The 20,871-nt window shown below is 40.4% G+C and overlaps 1 protein-coding gene across 6 annotated transcripts in view; it reads left to right on the top strand.

Moving 5' to 3' along the window:
* Positions 1–7,592: 7,592 nt before the first annotated feature.
* The window catches only part of sema6bb (sema domain, transmembrane domain (TM), and cytoplasmic domain, (semaphorin) 6Bb), a 533,030-nt gene continuing 519,751 nt past the window's right edge, over positions 7,593–20,871 (top strand). For all 6 annotated transcript variants that reach the window (XM_073068714.1, XM_073068715.1, XM_073068716.1 and 3 more), the window contains exon 1: positions 7,593–8,134. The gene's annotated coding sequence lies outside the window, so the exon portion shown is untranslated. The remainder of the gene's footprint in view (positions 8,135–20,871) is intronic.

A 20,871-nucleotide genomic window follows, 5' to 3' on the forward strand; every position in this document is an offset into this window, starting at 1 on the left:
TCCCCTAGCAGAAGCCCCTCAAAATCAAATTGTTCCTGGTCTGAGTTTTTATATCCCTCAAAAGGAAAATTTGCCAAGAGCTTGATTATAACCAAAACACACAGCCAAAGTGATATAATACATAGATCTCATGTTCCTTGCTGTAAACTGATTGCTTTCAGCTGTGAAATCTTGTTAAATGAAGGTTTGTTTTCTCCATGTTATATGGTCTCATTAACAGCACAAATTACAAACAGACAGGCTTTGTAATGGATGTATGTCTCATGCATTGGTTTTATCTGTGCCTTGCTACAAAAATAGTGAGTACAAATTAGGATTGCATTATTTGGGATTTAGAATAAATAAAAATCCCATTGCCCTACAGATATTGCTCCAATATTCTGGAGTAAATTCCTTAAATAAACCACTCAATGTCTTATTTGGTACCTGCATTATGGTGAATAGAAAAACTCCACATCTCTCATCTACATTGTCTGTCGTTTTTTGTTATTTCAGCCAAGAAATTTTCATAGTCATGATAATTGACCTCTGTGCTTCTTAGGTAAGGTGTAGTAAATAAATTAGCTCTTGCTCTTGAATATTCCTAAAGAGGCAAGGATTTGGATTTCAATAGTGATTTCAAAACACTTATTGAATTGCAAAGGCTCAGTGGGTAGAGAAACCACTCAGTGCAAGTCATGATCACATGAACAATAATGAGAAATAACTAATCTTTTCCTTACACATTCCATCAGGGATCACTAAACAGCAGTTAGGAACAACAAAAAATGCTGCTGCTTTCTCCCCATCCTCCTCACCAAACAGCAAACTAGGTGTTACTGCCACCCGCTCTACATTACCTAACTTGCAGACTCTTGAAACTCTAACATTGAAACTCTTGGGACCTGTATCAACCTGGGTTTGAGAAAGCTCACCCACAGACAATTATATGTGCCTTCTTCAGTCTGGTGTATATGATTTTTTGTCTTTTTGTTGAAAAGCAAAATTAATTCCATAGGGGGCAGGAAAATCATTGCAAATTATTTAACTGCATCCAAAGTGGCTGTACACACAGCAGAAAATAGAACATCAGAAGAAATCAGAAATGTTTATAGCATCCCAGCTGACTCATCCTAAAACATTTTAGTTGGTCAAAATCTGCATATCCTTCCCTCCTCCTCCTCATCTCCATCCATTGCTTAGGAGCTTCCTCCACAAACAGTTGAATTGTGCAGCCCAGAGTTATTTGGTCCGATGGCTCAGAACAGGATGCAAGATAGTTTCACTGTGGTGTTTAATGAAGTTCATACGGTTCTGCAGTAAAAGGTCAGGAGTTACAAGGTGCAGCTGTAAATTTGATTATTAATTGGCTGGAAACCAGAAAAGGCAACACAGTTATCTATAGTAACAGTTATAATTGGGGAACTGTGAATCTCAGGACATACTCCAGGGATCAATCATACTCATTAGTCACCTTACAACAACATTTCACTTTAAACACTGGAACTGATTTTAAGAAGAGTTAAAGACAAATACAGTGACCCTGTGTATGGTAGATTCTCTGAATTTAAAACAATGGGCTTAATCTTAACTCCCAAAAATAGCTGGATTGCAGTCATATCTAAGATTAAAATGCAAAATACCTAAAACCTCTTCTGATTTGAACACTTTGGTTCTGTTAGAGAAAGTAGTAAAAGGCCAATCCAGTAACAGGAGGGTGGATGGTTAAGAAAATATAATGACTGCACTTTCTTTTAATAAGTTATTTAACTCATGGTACAACTTTTTATAGCCAGAGCAAATTCATGACACAAAAGGAGACCATCCAACCCACCATGTTGGTTCTCATCAAAGAAGGACCTAGTCCCACATTCCAGCACAGATTGTAACCCTGCAGGTCATTCCTCCTTGCATATACCCCAAGTATTATTTACATGGGGTGAACTTCCAGCTTCTCCGACTTTTTTCAGGCATTATCTTCTGATCACATCCACCATCTGAGGGGAGAAGCATTTTCTGATGTTCCAATCCTTCTACCAATTACTTTCAATCTATGCTTGGGTTCTCTAGACTTTGGTGAAATTGGTCACTGAAAGGAGGCAAGAAGGGGTAGCATCATCTGAGAAATGTCCCCACTCCTGGGTGCACAATCCAGTTGGAGATGTGATTTGTGGTGAGTGGTAGCCTTTGGGAGGATGGCAAATATTATAGGGCCTCTATATCATTGAAATAATTTAGAAAGTGCACAAAATGCAAATGTAGATATACACTCAATGGCTACTTTATTATGTACCTTCTGTACCTAATAAAGTGGCCACTGAGCTACTGTAGCCCATCCATTTCAAAGCTCAACATCTTGTGCATTCAAAGATGCTCTTCACTCTCACCACTGTGGTAATTTGAGGTTTTCTGATTTACTTTAGTCTTTTTGTCAACTTGAACAATTCTCCTCTGATCTCTCTCAACAACAATGCATTTTCACCCACAGACCAACTTCTCACTGGGTGTTTTTTTATTTTTTTACACCATTCTCTGTAAACTCTAGAGATGATTGTGCATGAAAATCCCAGGAGATCAGCAGTTTCTGAGATACTCAAACCACACCATCTACCACCAACAATTATTCCATGGTCAAAGAAATTTAGATCACATTTCTTTCCCATTGTAATTTGTAGTATTAACAAGAAATAAACCTCTTTACCATGTCTGCATGCTTTAATGCATTGATTTGCTTCCAATTGATTGGTTGATTCAATATTTCCATTAACGAGCACGTGTACAGGTGTACCTAATAAAGTGGCCACTGAGTGTAGTGACCCTGGTTGGAGAGTTGAAAACGGATCCCAGGAAACTGTAGGGTAGCCTGAACTCATTAAAAGGTGTAACCCAAAATGTTTTCAGATGCATAGGCAGCAACCTCCTTCAGGCCACATTGTACCCTACCTTATCATAACTGGGAGATCAGTAAACCTGCATCAGCAGATCCTTTCACCCCTAAATTGGAATAACCCAGCCCAATGTAACACAATTTCCACCTGTGCTCTTGTGCAAGAGTAATATACTGTAATCATTGAAAGACACACCACAGAAACAGGCCTGCCAGCCTACCAAGTTAGCAGTCTCTATCAACCACCCATTTGCACTGGTCCGGCAATAATTCCATTTGTTTGCATCAGCTCTCTGCCCCTCTCCCCACCACTCACTGATACAATTGGGGCAATTTACAGTGGTACAATTGAACCAATCCACATACCTTTGAGATAGGAGGAAACCGGAGCCCTCTGCAGAACTCATACACTCACAGAAGAACATACAAACTCCACTTAGTCAGCATCCTAGGTCAAGGTTGTTCCTTTGTCTCTAGCACTGTGAGGCATCAGCTCCTCTACCTTTGCCATTACGCTAACTGTGCTGCCTATCATGCCTCACGCCTACTAATTTGGGAGGGAACCAGTCAAGTGGCACATTGCAGATAAATGTTGCAGAGCACCAGGAATCTTTCTCTTTTGCAGCTTCTGAATTTCAAAACGGAATCCTCCTTCTGCCCGCAGTTATGCTTATCACGCCAACCTCCCCTGCCCACCCAGCAAGCCACAATGCAATCATCTCCTCCCAGTAACCTAACTCCACACTTGGATCCTGGATCCACAGAATCACATCAGCTCAAAAGTTTGTTAGTGAGAACTCTAACTCCAAATTATCATGAGGGGAATTGGTATGGTTTTGATTTGATGGTACAAACTATGAGCTCTAAAAGACAGAACTAATGCAAAAAAAAACCTGAGGATGAGGTTATCCGCAGCCTAGAGCTCTTGGGAATGATTGAACAGGAGCAAAAATTAGTGGGGTGAATCTCACCTGGTGGGTGAAAGAGCAGAGGGCTCTTCAAGGTGACAATTTCTAAGACAGGTGACAATAAAGTTAAGGGCAGCACAATGATATAACTAGTAGAGCTTCTGCCTCGTGGCTGCACTGTCCTGGATTAAGTCCTGACTTCTAATACTATATGTGTGAAGTTTACACATTCCCATGGGTTTCCTCTGTTTTGTTCCACAAAGAGGATGTGAGAAGAATAAAGTAGATGAGTGTAGAATTAATGCAATTCAGTGCCTGATGTTCAGCGCACACACAGTCAGCCAAAAGGCTTTTTTCTGTGCTGCTGGACTCTGCCGCCTTAACTCACTGTGAGTTTAGGTTAAGGAAATGTTTGCCTGTCAGATAACAGTTGTATCTTGAACTCAGCTAAAGAATGAGCCACGAGTTGCCACGAGCCTACGTTTATGGAGATCATAGGAAAGCAGCTTGTTCTGAGGAGACTACCCACAATAAGCAACTGAGTGCAGGAATAGAGCCCACCATAGCACAGCATGCCAGTCATGTTGCGGCCAAGTTTATTGGTGTGATCACGTTCTTCGTCTGGGAGCTGCTGACATGAACACTTGCACAGTGACAGCTCCTTCCTGTTACTCCATGTAAAAAATACGTTAGCAATTGACCTGGCTGCAACTTCGAAACTACCGTGTCAATCATCACTCAAAGAATGGACACTTGGGCGGAGAGGCTGTCTGTACTCATGGCAACATATTCCAGCAAGTGCCCACACTTTCAAGACAATAAGGAAGGGGAACTTGGGGGCAGGGTAGGGAAGAGTGGGGGGAAATGAATGTTTCTTTTGAAGCAAAATACATTTCTTGATCATTTTCTAAAGCCATGAGAGTTTGATTAACTTACTGTCTTGCAAACAGTGCCAGCTCTGGGTTATCCTGCACATTGCAGCCCCAGGAGTCTATTAAAGAAAGCTGAAATTTTAACAAATATGCAAGTGAAAGACGTTATGTCCTTAGATTAGAATTTTTGTGTGCCATTTTGTACTTCACCTTGTTCCTTATGCATTGGTAGAATGTATTGTTCTCTTTATAATTTTTAACAAGGCAGTATAATGAAAATGAAGCATCATGGTACCGAGGCTTCAATGTGGCTAAGTACATAGGAAGCTACGAAGAGTTGCATTGTGCATACATGCCTTTTGAATAGTAATGTAGCAATGGAATTGGCTACAAATACAAATTTCTCATGCTCTGGAGAGCTGTGGCATTTACTGGGGTGGCACCTGGGAGTGTTGGGAGTTTGATCTGATTGACTGAAGTTCAATAACGAAGTCCCACCAGACACCAATTTCATTTTTCCTGGATCAGCAAACCCTTCCTCAAAAACGTGGCAATTGCTGGAAACATTCAGCAGCTCAGACAGAGAGTGAGCGGAAAAGCAAAGTTAGCTTTTCAAGTTTTTATCGATTCATTGCTGCGACTGTGGGAACTGGGATTTCAAGAATGGAAGAGAAGTGGGGTGGTGGCATTAACAACAGTGCGTTGAAGCATATTTCACCTGTGACTATGGTACTTTTTATACCTGTTACTGACAGTCAAAGGTATTTTCCTTCATTCACAGATCATTTCCACATTGCTGGCTGACTGCCACTCTGCTAGAAAAGCTTGATCAACTACTTGTCTGCAGTCAAGTGCTTTTGCATTTCTTTCAGTGCTGTTCTTCTGATTCACCTTCCAAACATTAATGGGAAGTGGGGGAGGTGGGTGATTCACAGATCAGAAGCTCATATCAATGTTTATTGATGTGTGAGGGGGTCAGGGGTAAGTCATGGCACTGCACAAAGTGTTTGACACCTGCTGGTTTCCTGGTGAGTAAGAGTTGAGAAGCAGATCACTATGATACATCTTAATTTATTGCTCCATAGGGAATTTGGGGAATAGTTTTAAGTTTGATGTCAAGAATGCACATTGCAGCCTAGATAAGGAAGCTGGGAGCTGTGACTTGGTCCTTTGGAATTTTTGAGTTAAGGAGGAGACAGCCCAGGGCAAGCCTCCCAAATAAATGGTCTCAAATGTCTTAGCTCCCACTGTGAATTGTCGCCTCCTTGTCCCTTTCCGGTTGATTCAAAGTAAAAACTAAATGAGAAGGGACAAAGTCATAAACACAAGTTTTCTCGTGCTCAGTATTTACAATGAGAAGGTTCAAGATCTTATGCTGATTTAATTGTACTGAATATTTGGCTTTATTAACTTCAAAAATAAATGCAGCTGCTGAAATTGGGACAGTCTAATGGAGCACATTAATGATGCCCCTGAGGGAGCTGTTTCAGTTCAATGCTGTGCGACTCACTGTGACGCCAATTCCCCTTGTTGAAAGCATGTTGCCTGTGGCACCACTTCCAATATGCTCTTTCTGACGTGGGACTTCCTCCACTGGCTCATCAGTTGTTGGTCCAAACTTTCCTCAATTATACCGCTTTGTGTCTCCATTGAACTATCAGCAACGACAGGTCAAAATTTATGTAGCTGCTATTGCTTGTCATTTCCTTTTGCAAGTTACGGGTCTGACTCTCTCTTTGTGTGATTTACTTACTTAGCCAACATGGCACTAGAAAAATGGAAACTAAATATCCATTACACCGGTCTCCATTCCTTAACGGAATGGGGTTGAGGGTGATCTGGGATCAGCCATGATAGAGTGGCGGAGCAGACTCGATGGGCCGAATGGCCTAATTCTATTCCTATGTCTTATAGTTTTCCTGTCCATCTCCATCCTAACACCAAGGCTGCTGTTCTTTCTAGTGATAAACCATATGACCTGAATTGATAAATATATGACAGAATATGAAGAACATTGTTTCCTGGTTGATCGAATAGCACCATATCAGTACAATGTGGTGCTGGGCAATATATTACAGGGCAGTAAGTCCTAACTCAAATCCTTGATCATCTAATCTGAGCTAAGGCATCTGGGCTTGATCTCAGTTCCTCACTAAGGAAGAAGATAGCCTAAATCATGATTCTCACTTTATCTGAGGAGAGTGCTGACATAGATAAAACAGTATATCCATGGCAAGTTAGCATTGTAGGCACGGGCAGGACTTATAATCTATGCTGAGTTAATTTGATTTGACCTAGGGTGGTTACCGAGGTAACAATATTCTACCTCAACCTCGCTGTGCATTATGGAGGAGGAAAAAAGAAACTGGTATTGTTCACTTGATGGTAAATTAAAACTGAAAAAAAACATATGTAAGGATACTGAGTGAGAATGAAATTCATTTCATCCAAGAACAATACTCCATACTTGTGAAGTAATGCCATTTAGGCCAGAGACATAAATGATGCCCCTGTCCTTGAGTTTTAGTCTAGCAACATCCAGACCCTTGAAGAAAGAGAGTGGAACAAGGAGAAGTTTCCATTACTTGCTTCTGTAAAAATTTATAGAACTCTCTGAATTTATTCATTATATCCAAATATTACTTCAAAATGTTAACTTAGGTAAAACCATGCCTCCTGATAAACTATTAACGAATAGGATTCTGAAAAATTACCTTTGATACATTTCTAAATTCTCCATTTCAATTTAAAATATGGGTTTTACTGCCAAGACTGTGGTCAGGAGTAAAAAGAATATTTTATGCACGGTTATTATTATTGGTGAAGGATTATCTGTTATGCATTGGAAGGGGAGGATAAAAATTCACAGCTACGCAGGGGAAGAAAATGTAGTCCAATCCAGTTTATGTGTCTAATCCAGTTCTGGTTTTGCCACACGCCGGAGGCTGGTGCTTGGAGTAGCTGTGAGATGAGGGCACTGTGTGCGCTCCTGGTATCACACAGAGGTATGAGGTGGGAGCTCAGCCCCAAATCCGTGCAGTGTGTTTCACAGACACTGAAGGGGAAAGAGAGAGACTACATATCCACACACACGCTGCAAGGGCAAATCACTTTCTCGGCTGCTGTCCTCTCCCCAGTCTTCCTGGATCTCCACACTGCGAAAGGCACAACAGAACCAGGTGGCTTTCAACTGTATTCAGCTGCTGTGGGTCTAAGCGGACTTCCAGCACTGTCTTCCCGTAGTCCTCTCCCCGTCACATCTGCGAAGGAGTAGCATTTGGACTTGAGCGCAAAAGCAGGGCAGGTGTGGAGGCAACTAGTTGAGAACATGAGGCGAGACGACCCCACGGATGGGTGATTAGTGAAGCGATCCGTGCACTGCGTGGTTGCCAGTCGATTCCTAGAGTGTTAAAGCCTCAGCTAACAAGGTAATTCGGGCGAGTGCTTACCCCGGGTGCATACAGAAGCCGCTTGACTCTGAAATCAAGGTAACAAAAGCCTCTTCTGATATCTACTTGACTGTTAATAATAATTAGGTGTGTATTATTTTGCAATATTATTAATCGTGAATTTCTTAGCACATGTCTACTGTACTGGAGAAGAATTAATCTTAGTGTAACTGTCTTTCACTAACCTTTCGTTTACTCCGTCTTTAAGCGAAACAGACTTGTTTGTAAAGGATCCCAAAAGGTGTTTTAAAAGGGAGTTTCTAAATCCGAGATTAGCAAAAACAAAACTGCGATTTAAAACCGTTATATAATTTCCCCCACTTCACTTCATTGAAGGATTAGAGGAACTTGTAAATATTTGGTTTTGCGTGAGATTTGCAATCGACTGCGCTGCCTCTGACCGGCACAGTAGCAATGTCTTACTTATGTTATTTAAATGGTTCCTTTGCACTAACCACTGGCAGTAGCTAATGGATAATCTATTGCAAAATGAAAATGCTTTCGATCATTGGTAAAGCGTGCCGTGATTGGCATTTATTAAACCCGGGAGGGGGTGGTAGAGAAATCGGCTCACTTCATAAAAGGCAGAGGAATGATTGGGGAGTGCCTTCTTTTCTGCCGGCTCTAGCTTTGCTATGTAGCCGTGTACAGGTGCATTGAAATAAGGTTCGGGGTTCGTTATCTGAAAACGCTGTTTTATATTCATCTTTCACCGGCTGCTTGGTTCTTTGTCAGCCTCCTATCTCGGTTACGATCGTTAGTTCTCTTTTAATGGGGGAGGGCGTAAAACGTTCACTTCGTGCTGTTTTTATCCGTGTTTTTTGGACAGCAGTCGCCCCTGATGAGGTGCTTTGCCACTACCCTGGATTTCGAGGAACGGCGGCGTGCAGGGGCAAGGGGGAGAACTGGGGGCTCGAGGTCCTTCTACGGAGCTCAACCTTACGGAGCCCTTATCTTGACTATCCCCCCCCAGCCCTCCCACTTCGCGGGAGCGGCTACTGGAGACATCTGGTAGAAGAGGACGGGGTGATTGCAACATCCCGACCGAGCATTTGCTAATTCAGTATGGGCAGTGAAGGAATCTGGAAGAGTTCGGGGTAAAAATAAGATCCGCTAGGGCAAGGGATGAAAGCGAGTTCAATGTTTAGGAAACTAGTGGATACTTCCTAACCAATAACACGCAACTACTGTTAACTACCTCCCAACCTTTTGCAGTTCTTCCTATAAACACTTTCTGTACAGCAACTATTGTCTATTCGGGGTCCCTGTCAACTGAAGATCACGGGGAAGTCTCTCATTTTGTGTGTTTAAATGGTAGTGCTGGCATGTAACACATCTCCTTGTATGAGCATCGCTGCCAGGAGAAGCTACCTGTTTTTCTTCTGCAGTTATCTTCATGGTGGTTTCCTCCATTGCTTTCGTTGCTTTAGGTGTTGAACCTAGTGCTGGCTGAGGTCTTTGCTACTTTGATTTTACTGTATTCATACAAACGCAGTGATCAGGGGTATTACATGGACAGACATTAGGGGAAGCTATAAAGATCCATTTAGGAAATGGTATCTGTGATTAAATCGTGAATACTTTGCAGCTTTTAGATAATATCACAAAGTTCTTGATCTCCATGAACAGAGATGGAAAACATTGAAATGACTGATATGCTTCTGTGACTCCAATGAATCAATATATTCAGTAGAGGGGTGAGTGCAGGCTGATTAGTGCCCAACACTATAGCCAAGTGGCTTAATTAATTCCAGCTTTTCCTTTTATCAGTGTTCAAGTTTAAGAATGTAGAGTCCATCATTTCCCATTTTGTGCCCAGAAACTTAAAGAAATGAAAAGCAGATATTAAAAAAAATCCTGCTTCTATTTCATTTAAGTGTTTGTCCTTTATAATGTGATGACTGTTTAAATTCACTGAATTAATTATATTGTTCCTGGCTTTGTCTCATTTCATTGATTTGGTTCAGTTTTTGCAGAAGACAAGCTTTAATCAGCTTGGAAGGGTGGGGATTTCAAGTCAATGATGACAAAGAAGATGGGGGGGCAATATAACTCTCCTCTCCCTTAACTGACCCCTTCTCTTCCCCCGTCCCTCCTCTTCCCCCCCCCCCGCCCCCCCATCACCCCCCAGACAAGCTAGTAGAAAGCACTGACGAATGGTGTTTTCCTGTGAGGACAGTGTTTGTTGTGTCAGAAGAAACAATACTGGGGAAAAACTTCAGTGGATCAAGCAACATCTATAGATAAACAACACTTCAGATTATCTTCTCTCTCTCGTGTTTGCACTTTTTCCAGTTCTGACAAATGGTTGTTGACCAGAATTGTTTCCCCCTCCTTAGATGCTGCTTGGCATGCTGAGTACTTATAACCGTTTTTGATTCTATTTCTGATTTCCAGCATCTGCAGTTTGTTTTATTTCCTTCACATAAGATTTCAAAGACATGAAGATGGGAGAAGAAAAAATAGCTTGGGTTTTTTAGAACTAACGTGCTCTACCTTGCAACTGTGTTCCATTATGTCTTACTACAGTGGATTAATTCCACTGTTGTGACTACCGTTAAGAATGGTCCCCACTTTTTATCAAGAAGTCATTACAAGAGGAGGGCATTGTATTGTTCCTTTAAAAATTGTTACATTCCCCTATGAAAGTGATCTTGTATTTAATATAGGAACTGTATTGTGTCCACCAAAATGATGCCCATGCCCTAGATTTGGGTTTGAGTGCACAAAATTCAGACTTGCCAATTCCTCATTTCTAACTCTGGTGGAAACTAAGGTGACCAAAACTCCTTTGATATTTAAATTAGGTTCTGAAAATGTCAAAACTCGAAAGACAACCAAACTCAGTCCATTAGTCAGACAGTGTAATTTTAATAAAGAGCCTATCATTTAAAAATATCAGTTCTCTTCATATGCAAAATCTACTTCAATAAATCAAATGCAATGTGTCCCAATTAATACATCTGATTACATAGAATATAGAACACATAAATCTACTGCACATTACAGGCCCTTTGACCCACAATGTTATGCTGACCATATAACCTACTCTAAAAGCTGCCTAAAATTTCCCTAGCGCATAGCCCTCTATTTTTCTAAGCTCCAAGTACCCATCTATGTGGCTCTTAAAAGACCCTATTGTATCCACTTCACTGCCGCCCGCAGTTCATTCCACACACCCATCACTGTATGGAAAAGCTTACCCGATAGCCCCTCAGTACCCATTTCCAAGCACCTTAAAACTATGACCCTCATGTTAGCCATTTCAGCCCTGGAAAAAAGCTATCCACATGATCAATGCCCTTCATCATCTTATGCACCTCTGTCAGCTCACCTCTCATCCTCTATTGCTCCAAGGAGAAAAGGCCAAGTTCACTCAACCTATTCTCATCAGTGACACCCTCCGATCCAGGCAACATCCTTGTAAATCTCCTCTGCATTCTCTCTACAGTATCATCATCCTTCCTGTAGTGAGTTGACCAGAACTGAACACAGACAGACAAACTTTATTGATCCTGAGGGGAAAATGGGTTTTGTTACAGTCGCACCAACCAAGAATTGTGTAGAAATATAGCTATAGAACACCATAAATAATTAAATTATTATAAGTAAATTATGTCAAGTGGAAATAAGTCCAGGACCAGCCTATTGGCTCAGGGTGTCTGACACTCCGAGGGAGGAGTTGTAAAGTTTGATGGCCACAGGCAGGAATGACTTCCTATGACGCTCAGTGTTGAATCTCGGTGGAATGAGTCTCTGGCTGAATGTACTCCTGTGCCTAACCAGTACATTATGGAGTACTCTAAGTGGGTTCTGACCAAGGTCTTGTATAGCTTTAACATTGCATCGAAGTTTTGGATATTTAGATAATTATCTTTTTAGATAAGCTGCTCTAATAATTTTTTCATTACCTTTTCAGTAAATCAATTTTCTCTCCTTCATGAAGATAATCATTAACTATTGTTTTTTTACTAGCTTTTTAGGTGCTGTGCTGATTAGCTCATCCTAGAATGCCTGAACTTCAATAAAACTAGCTACATTTTAAGATGCACTTTAAAACCTAGCTCTTCATTCAGTCTCTTTGTGCTTTCCATACAAGTTTATTTTGCCTGCACCCAATTTCTTTCATCATCCCTATATGAAACATTTTTCTGTACTGAAGATATCTGATCAATGATTTGTGAATCAAGCAAGAAAGTCAGGCTTATGATTAGTGTGATAACTTACACAATTAAATAGTTCATTGGCTCTTAATTAGATATGGAGCTTGAACTCCAAACCTGAGCATGAATTGGCAGAATAGATATTTAATTCATTACCTGGACACCCACTGCAACTACAAAACAGTTGTTTCCTACTGGAAACGAATGGGCAAGACATTACTGTCATATGGTTGCACCTGATTTCTGCTGTAGTTAAACTTGTCTAGGTATGTTCAGGTTTCGCGTATTTCTATATGGCTTGTGGCTGAAAATGTAATTTAATCATAATGAAGTAGAGCATGAATTAGACATAACAAACAATGTGAACCTCTTCAGCAAACAATTTGGAAGGTGGGAAGCAAACAGCTGAAGGGTTGTGAAGCAGTTATGAATCAGTGTGGATCAACTCAATATTAGGTCAGGTATAGAAACAGGGAGAGCTAATAAACTGGGCAGAGAAAGAATATACAAGGCAGATAATGCAAATTTTAGATTTGAATATCAAATCTCCAAAGGCAATTAATGCCTGATAGAAAATTTCTATTTTTGTTGGTATCTTATTTGGGGTTCCTGTTTCTTCCTGGTCTTGTTCTTTTCTATCCTCAAACCTGATAACCTCAGATCTCTACAGTCCTACCTTTTGACCATTTTTGCTGACTCTATCTTAGTGCTCTGGCAATTACATAGGGCACACTGTGAAATTTCCAATCTCTGCCTCTGTGTTTTTCACTGCTTCTTTAAGACAATCAATAAAACCAAATTTCTGTGTCAATATTTGTCATACTTTCATTGGCTAGCATTGTTTCTTCAATTACTCCTTGTTTTCTGCATTGAAGGTGCATTCAATGCAAGTTGCAAAATATTGCCAACAAAAGGGATATTTTACAATTTTAAATTCATGGATATATTTAATAAAGATACAAAAAGGTTTAACAATAACTTTTAATGAGAAACTTATCAAAATGTAGGTTGATGCTGCCTTTGTGTTTTAGCTGGATTTTGTAAGGTACATTTGTTGATATGTTTTCCCTGAGTTTGGTGAATTTTAATGTTGTGCGTTGGCTGGGTTAGACAGCACAGGTATGCTGATTTATTTACAACAACAGCCTGGCCAGGATTCCAACCCTCTGGCACTTCCTCCATGCTTTGTCCCAGTGTAACTTTGCTCAGTATCAGGTGAGCTTCTTCTGTGCATTGCATTGAACTTGGCAAGTACTGACTGCTCAAACTTGTTTTGAGTCAAATCTATTTGGTGCTGGTGTCAAATTAAATCAGCATCTGGAGATGGGAGTTTAAATGAGCAAGCGCCACAGTAACATCAGTATAAAAATTTGATTCCTTTTCCATTTGAACAGCCAAAACTGGCCGTCCTTGTTCCATTGCAAAATAATTGGCTTTTTAAAAAATTTCTCAGGAGTAAAAGGGGTTAATTCAATCCAGCTGGACACTGAGAACAATTTTATCTATCCTGTTGTACAACAAGATTCCTCGTAGAGCTATGAGTGTCCCTGCTGCAAAATACTGTTGTGTGTGAATTATGCATTTGACACAGGATAACTGCTTTTACTTGCTAGTTGAATCAGTGTGTAGGAGTATCTTCAAATTGTTGGGATTTTTTTTGTAGCTTATTAAGTACTATGTAACTCCCAAATACACACGAAAAAAACTAAAAGTCTATGGTCAATATTTGAGGGTGGGGTCAGTGCATCTCATCGATTGTTCCTTGTTGTCAAATTTACGAAACTCTCCACACACCAAGAGTAATTGTATCTCTGTGGAGCCCAGCCAGAATAATTTTTGCTCAGCATTTTAGGGACAAAATGACCATGGAAACATTATCCACACTGTTTCAAATTCTCGCTGTTCAGAAGCAAACAAACGTAGTCCATCAAGTTTTCCCACTGCATTAAGATGAAACGTGTTCTTTGCTCTCCAAATGCTTGTCTTCCAAACTTGCCTGTACCACAAGATGAGAACCTTCACGCTTTCACTCTCAAACCTGGTAGCAGTTCTGGTGATGGCGTGTACGTAGCATTGTTGCAAGTGGTGTTTGGGGGGGGGGGGAGTGTGAAAGGTTTTCCTGAGTTCCTGAAGAAATAGCACCAGCTTGGAGTGGAATGATGCCATTGCTGTTTACTGTGTTGGTACGAACCCTGATTTATTTGTAAATAAGTCTGCTTGGGAGGATCGTCTTGCTACTTTTGTTGTCTTAAATGTGATAATTTCTCTGAGAATCTATTTTGAAGAGATTTTCAAAATTTTGTTTAAAATTGGGCTGCAATCTGAATTTTCTTAGACTAAATGAAAGCCAGAGGACAATGAAAACTTGTCCTTGTTGAGGGTATTAGCAGAAAACTGTTGCTGATAAAGCAGTAATGGAACATATTTATGCTTTATTTTGAAGAAAAATATAGTACAATTTTAATTTTAATTAGGAAAATATCCCCTATTCCTCTGATTAAGTATCTGCCATTTGGGATCTCATTACTGACACTTCCCAAAGCACATGATATTATAGGTCTCAGTAAAAAAATAAGGGAAGTAGGCACAAGGGATACGCACCACCCACAATCCTCTCCAACCCATACTACCCTGACGTACAAATGTGTCACTGTTCCTTCACTGACTGGCCCTATATCGTAGAATTCCCTGGATTAATAAGGTGGGTCATCTTCACCAGAAGGACAGTAGCAATTATCACTACTTTCTGAAGGGCTGTTGGGGAATGCAATAAATACTGGCATTCTCAGCAATGGCCAGATCCTATAAGTGAAGATAATTACGTATAGCCTTTGAAGCAAATAGTAATATGTGATTTGTTTCTCAGGGTAGTCCTGTTAATAGCATAAAACAAGGATCATTAGTATGGGCTAGTTTCACAATGACAATGCATTTATAAAGTCAATCAAGTGAATTTAATGAGACCAATATTATTGACTTATTGGATAGTTATACTGAAGTAGATTGGACTATTTGGCTGTTGTGCTGATCTCAGGCTGTCTCTTCGGTTTACTATGTAGTTCGGGTGCCACGGTAGTGTAGCTGTTAGTGCAACGCTATTACAGTTCAGGGCATCAGATTTCAATTCCAAAGTTTGTATGTCCTTCCTGTGGAATGTGTGAATCTCTGGATGCTCTGATTTCCTCCCACAGTCCAAAGACATACCGGCTAGTAGGTTAATTAGTCATTATAAATTGTCCCATGATTAGACTAGGATTAAGTTGGAAGTTGCTGACATAAGGCAGCTCAAAGGACTTATTCCATGCTGTATCCCTAAATGAAAATAACTTAATGATTGACTTGGTTGTGCCAAACTAAAGGAGTTGTGCAACATCACTTTTGACAAAAATAGCAAGTGCAAACGTTGCTTTTTCTTCTACAAAGAGTCAACAGGTGGACTTGAGAGTAATTCTTTTTGCTGGCATCTGATCCCAACCAGATACCAAATTACCAAAAAACTTTATACGGATTCTAGTGCAGGATAACAGCAATCCAGGCCCAGAGACATTGTGGATGAACCTGCAAACATGAAATTCCACTGAGGAATATTTTTGCAGGGATAGGATTGCCCATTTATCCCTTGGATGCTGTTTTGTCACTTGCCTGCACTGTGACTGTGACACAATCGGGTGGATAATGATCATGCATTTGCAAACGTGTAATATTCCAGCAGTAAACAATGTGCTGGAGGAATTCAGTGGGTGGAGCAGCATCTGTGGAAGGAAAGGAACTATTGGCATTTTGGGTCAAAACTCTGCGGGGTTTCAATCCGAAGATGGTTCAGTAGATTTAAATTCCTTGAGGTTAATATGTCAGAGTCTCTTCTAGCAATCAAGTGTCATAACAAAGCAGGCCGACAGCACCTCTACTTTCTGAGAAGTTTGCATAGGTTTGGCACATCACCAAAAACTTTGCCAAACTCCTATAGATGCACAATGGAGAGCATCATAACTGGTTGTATTATGGCCTTGTATGGAAACGCCATTACCCAGAAGAGGCTACAGATAGGGATGAATAGAGCTCGTCTAGCACAAACAAAGCCTTCCCCACCACTGAGTACATTTATATGGAGCTCTGCTATAGTGAATGTGCCAAAAGGTAGCATTTGCTGCTTATTTATTTTTATGAGCAATTTAATGCAGCATTGTTCATTTCTTATAAGATTTAATGAGGGGCTGTCTATTTCAATAGAAGTCTAGGGGAAAGGCAGATTTTTCATTGTGATTAAGTGAGGGGAAGAAGCTAAGAATTGAGATATATTGGGAAATATCCACTTCCCCTGACAGTTCTTGGCACGATGTTACTCTCTATTAGCTTACTGATCAGACTTCATGGGAGCCGACTGCTTCCTCTCCCTGTTCATGCTCTGTTAAATCAATTTTTGGCATTTAAGCAAATATCACTGAAATGTCAGTGCTTGAGTGGCAGCATTCTCCGATGATAATTTTCTCTGTCAAAGCAGATGGAACAATTATCAATATTTGTGGAAGAAATTTCTTTGTGGGAAAGATGAGGAATTCATTAATCCAGCCGTCTCCAGAAAGGCAGTGATGAGACCGGATGGGTTTTACTTGCTGACTTTTGAAATGTCCTGAAGGGGGCACTGAGAGTTTTATTCAAATAAGAAGCAAATCAAATCTTATTCTTTTCCATGCAGTCCTGGTAAAATAGGAAAAAAATCTAGGAGACGTGACAGGGAAATGCAGAAGTAAGGAATATTCATATTTATCCGTAGTAAACTGAAAGCTGTTATTAAAATTTTAGAAAGTTAATTACAAATTAGCAGAGCAAAGGCTTTGTTTGCTGAAAGCCAGTTTGGCTCCAGTTCTGTTGGGAGGCAGTTCCACTTATGATGTTTTATGTATTTGTAGTTCCATTAATAGTGGGAGAGCAGAACAGAGGCCAGCTCATTCTCTTCAGACGTGATGACAGTGATGCTGATGTTCATTTCACAATCTGGAATTATTTCTTTTTGAAGCAATGTTACACTGGTGCTGCAGAGCATGGCAGTGACCTGACATTTCTGTTTCGGTAATAAATCTCCTTACACACAATCTCCTACCCCACACCTGACACATCCACTTCACAAAAGTCCATTTGATTGCACCAATTGGGCCACATGTATATTCAATGTTACCCAGTTGAATGTTTTTTGATTACTTAAAGCCATACAGCATGCAACTAGATGTTTCAGCCTAACTAGACCATGCGAGCCAATGTGCTTGTCTAAGCTAGCCCCATTGTCCCATGTTTGGCCCATACCCTTCTGTCCATGTTCCAAACTGCCTTATATATAGCCCCCCCCCCCCTTTTTTTTTAAAGACCATCTCTTCAAGGGAGAGGAAGATCGCATGGCTTAGAATCGAAACTGACGAATTGTATAGAAAAATTGAGGCTCACTCAAAATTTTAGATGGCTGTAGTGGTATATGAGAAAAGAACTTGTCTTTGCTTCAAAGGCAGTGACTTTTTCAGATCTACAATGCTCTTGCTGATACCAATGCTGATAGGAGTTTCAAGCACATAACTTAACTGTATTTGATTTATTCCCAGCACACTTCCCAACCTACAGCTGCAGTGTAGTAGATGAAGACAACATCTATCTCCAACCACAGGAAGATGTAAATGCCTTGCTATCTAGAGAGGGCAGAATTGGAACTGCCTGTGATCTCCACATTTTGCATGTTGGTCGTTGTTTAACAGTATATACTTTTTGTAAATTCTATTTTTGTATCTTTTTTTCCTGAAAATGCCTGTAAGAAAATGAATCTCAAGTTAATAGTAAATGGTAACATATAATAGATATTCTTAGATAATAAATTTGAAGATTCAGCAAAGTGATTAGGCCCCCACACAAAGGAATTTGATAAATGTGAAGAAAGTCACTAATTCTCTGCTTGTCTTGAAAAATCCTGAAATTAAAGGTTAGTTACTAAAATGGGGCTGGAGGACATTAAAATTGGAAAATTTCTTAAGTTTTTGTTATGTTAGATGAGTTTTGGGATGGAGAAATGGAAGAAAATTGGAGCAGGTGATTGGGCATCCTGTGATGCATTTACTGGGATTGCTTCCAATTAGTATAGATAATGGCCTGTGTCACAGACATTCTGACTGTGCATCTTTCATCACTGTATGTCAACATCTTCGGGGGGGGGGGGGGATGCAAGGAAGAAAATTGGAGTGAAGGCAATGGGCTCTCCTTTTCACTGACAAGGGATGGATGTTGAAAGGAGTTAATTGGTAAGGATCGGTTGTGCAACCTCTTGGAAATAAAGATGATCTTCCTTTTACTGACAAAACCCATAATTAGACTCGAACAAAATGCTTCTTCAGCTTAAGACCATGTTTCAACCCAGGGTGCTATCATCTTTCATTGGGAAGCAAAGTAAATCCCCCATCAGTGAGACAAGTGCGAAGGAAATAGCTTCTGTATTTTTGAATCCGTTGTTCAATGACTGCTTCAAAATCTGTCGAGGCATTCCTGTAACATAAGATGTGACCCTTCCATTTCTGCAAAATCAGCAATTTGACAACTTCCAGGTTCTCAATTGTGCTCCTGTTTCCCTTGCTGTGGTGTGTGGATTATCTTTACCTTCCTCGAAACATTGGAGTGTGACCTGTGTGATGTCAAACCATATTAACCTGTGATCATTCTTGATGAGAATATCTGTAAAATAATAGACCTTGAAGGCACCATATCTGGCACCTCTTGTCACCTGGGGCTGTCAGAAGTACTTGCATGCATTCCAGTGGAAAACACCAAATAGCAATTGCAGAACACTTGCTTTAGAAAGTGAGATGCTGTGTTGAAGATCCACAGAGTCTGGATGCGATCTAAACTTGGGTACTGTCTATTTGGAGGTAGCACATTCTCTGTTGACCTCTTGGTCATTGGGAGAACATTTAACCTCTGCTCAGACAGGTGAAACAAGGTTCTTTGGTTTTCTCTTACATGGAAAAAGATGTGCTAGTTAATTGGCTAAACTGCTTCTAATTTGAGCAGATGGCAGGAGAGGTGGGCAGTGAAGGAGCAAGTGGGGAAAATGGATTTAACATAATTGGGTTTTTGATTATCAATATATACAGAGTGAGGCAAAGGGCTTGCTTTTGTGATATTTGCTCTAAATCTCTTGTGGGTTATTCAAGTTGCACCTATCCAGTGCCCCATCACACTGCTAACTTGTGCATTGTGGGTGGTTATCAGGATGATGCCATCTACAATTGATATTTAGTCTCTGGTCTGAACTCTTTGGATATTGATGGTCCCAAAGGAGTTCATGGTGGTGCATTGAGCAAAAGTAATTCTGTTGAATACCAAAAATAGGTGCTCAAGGTCTCTTTTGCTAAACATAATTATTGCATGGCACTTGGTGACATGATTGTTGCTTGCCACTTGTCAAATCATGTTACTTGGATCTTGGTGCATGGTGCATGGATCTTGGGCGACTTCACTTGCTGTTGCATCATGGGCTGCTATGAGAATGCCAATGCCCTTGACTGAAAATGCCTACAAAAAGTAGTGGGTACATCATAAGCAATTCCCTCCCTCCCTCTCCTGCCTACCATCAAGCACATCTACAGGAGTGCTGCCACAAGTAAGCAGCATCTGCCATAAAGGACCTCCACCATCCAGGCCATGTTATCTTCTCTCTGCTTCCATCAGGAAGGAGGTGCAGGAGCCTTGGGTCCAACACCACCAGGTTCAGGAGCAGTTATTACCCCTCAACTATCAGGCTTCGAAACCAGCAGGAATAACTTTCATTCACTCCAGTGCTGATTGATTCCCCAACCAATGGACTCACTTTCAATGTCACTACAACTCTTGTTCTCAATATTTTTAACTTTAAATTTATTTATTATTATTTTTATTTTTGTACTAGTGCGACTGGTCATTTTTTTCCACATTGCTTATTTGACTTGGAGTGTAGTTTTTCATTGATTCTGTTGTATTTCTTTGTATTTATTGTAAATGGCCACAAGAGAATGAATGACAGGGTAGTGTATGGTGATATTTATGTACTATGATAAATTTACTTTGAATTTGAAGTTGCAAATTGAATTGATCATTGTGCTGTCATAAGCAGATATCCTATTTGTGACCTTGTGAGATAAATATAATTATTGATAAAGCAGCTGAAAATGATTGGGCCTCACTGAACGCAGCTGCAATTGTGATGTCCTGGGATTGACCTCCGTTAAGCCTAACTATTTTCTGTAGTGTCAAATTCAAGTCAGACAACTAGAGCAGTTTTCCTGGTTCATTGACTGCAGTTTTAGAAAGGTTCCTTGATGCTTCCCTCAGTCAAGTATTACCCTCATTTGAAGGACAGTCTCTGTCACTTTATTTTGAGAATTCACCTCTTTGGTCCGTGTTTGGACTAAGGTGGTGATGGTGTCTGGAGTTGAACAGTCCTGCAAAACCCAAACTTGGTGTTGGTCGGTAGGTTATTAGTAAGTAAATGTCACTTGGTAACAATGTTGACAAACCTTCCCTCAGCTTTGCTGATTGAGGGAAGACTGATTGGATGGACATTAGCTGGACTGGTTTATGCATTTTTTTTGTGAATAGGGCAAC

This window comes from Hemitrygon akajei, chromosome 16 (assembly GCF_048418815.1).
Source record: "Hemitrygon akajei chromosome 16, sHemAka1.3, whole genome shotgun sequence".
In the NCBI taxonomy this organism is placed as follows: Eukaryota; Metazoa; Chordata; class Chondrichthyes; order Myliobatiformes; family Dasyatidae; genus Hemitrygon; species Hemitrygon akajei.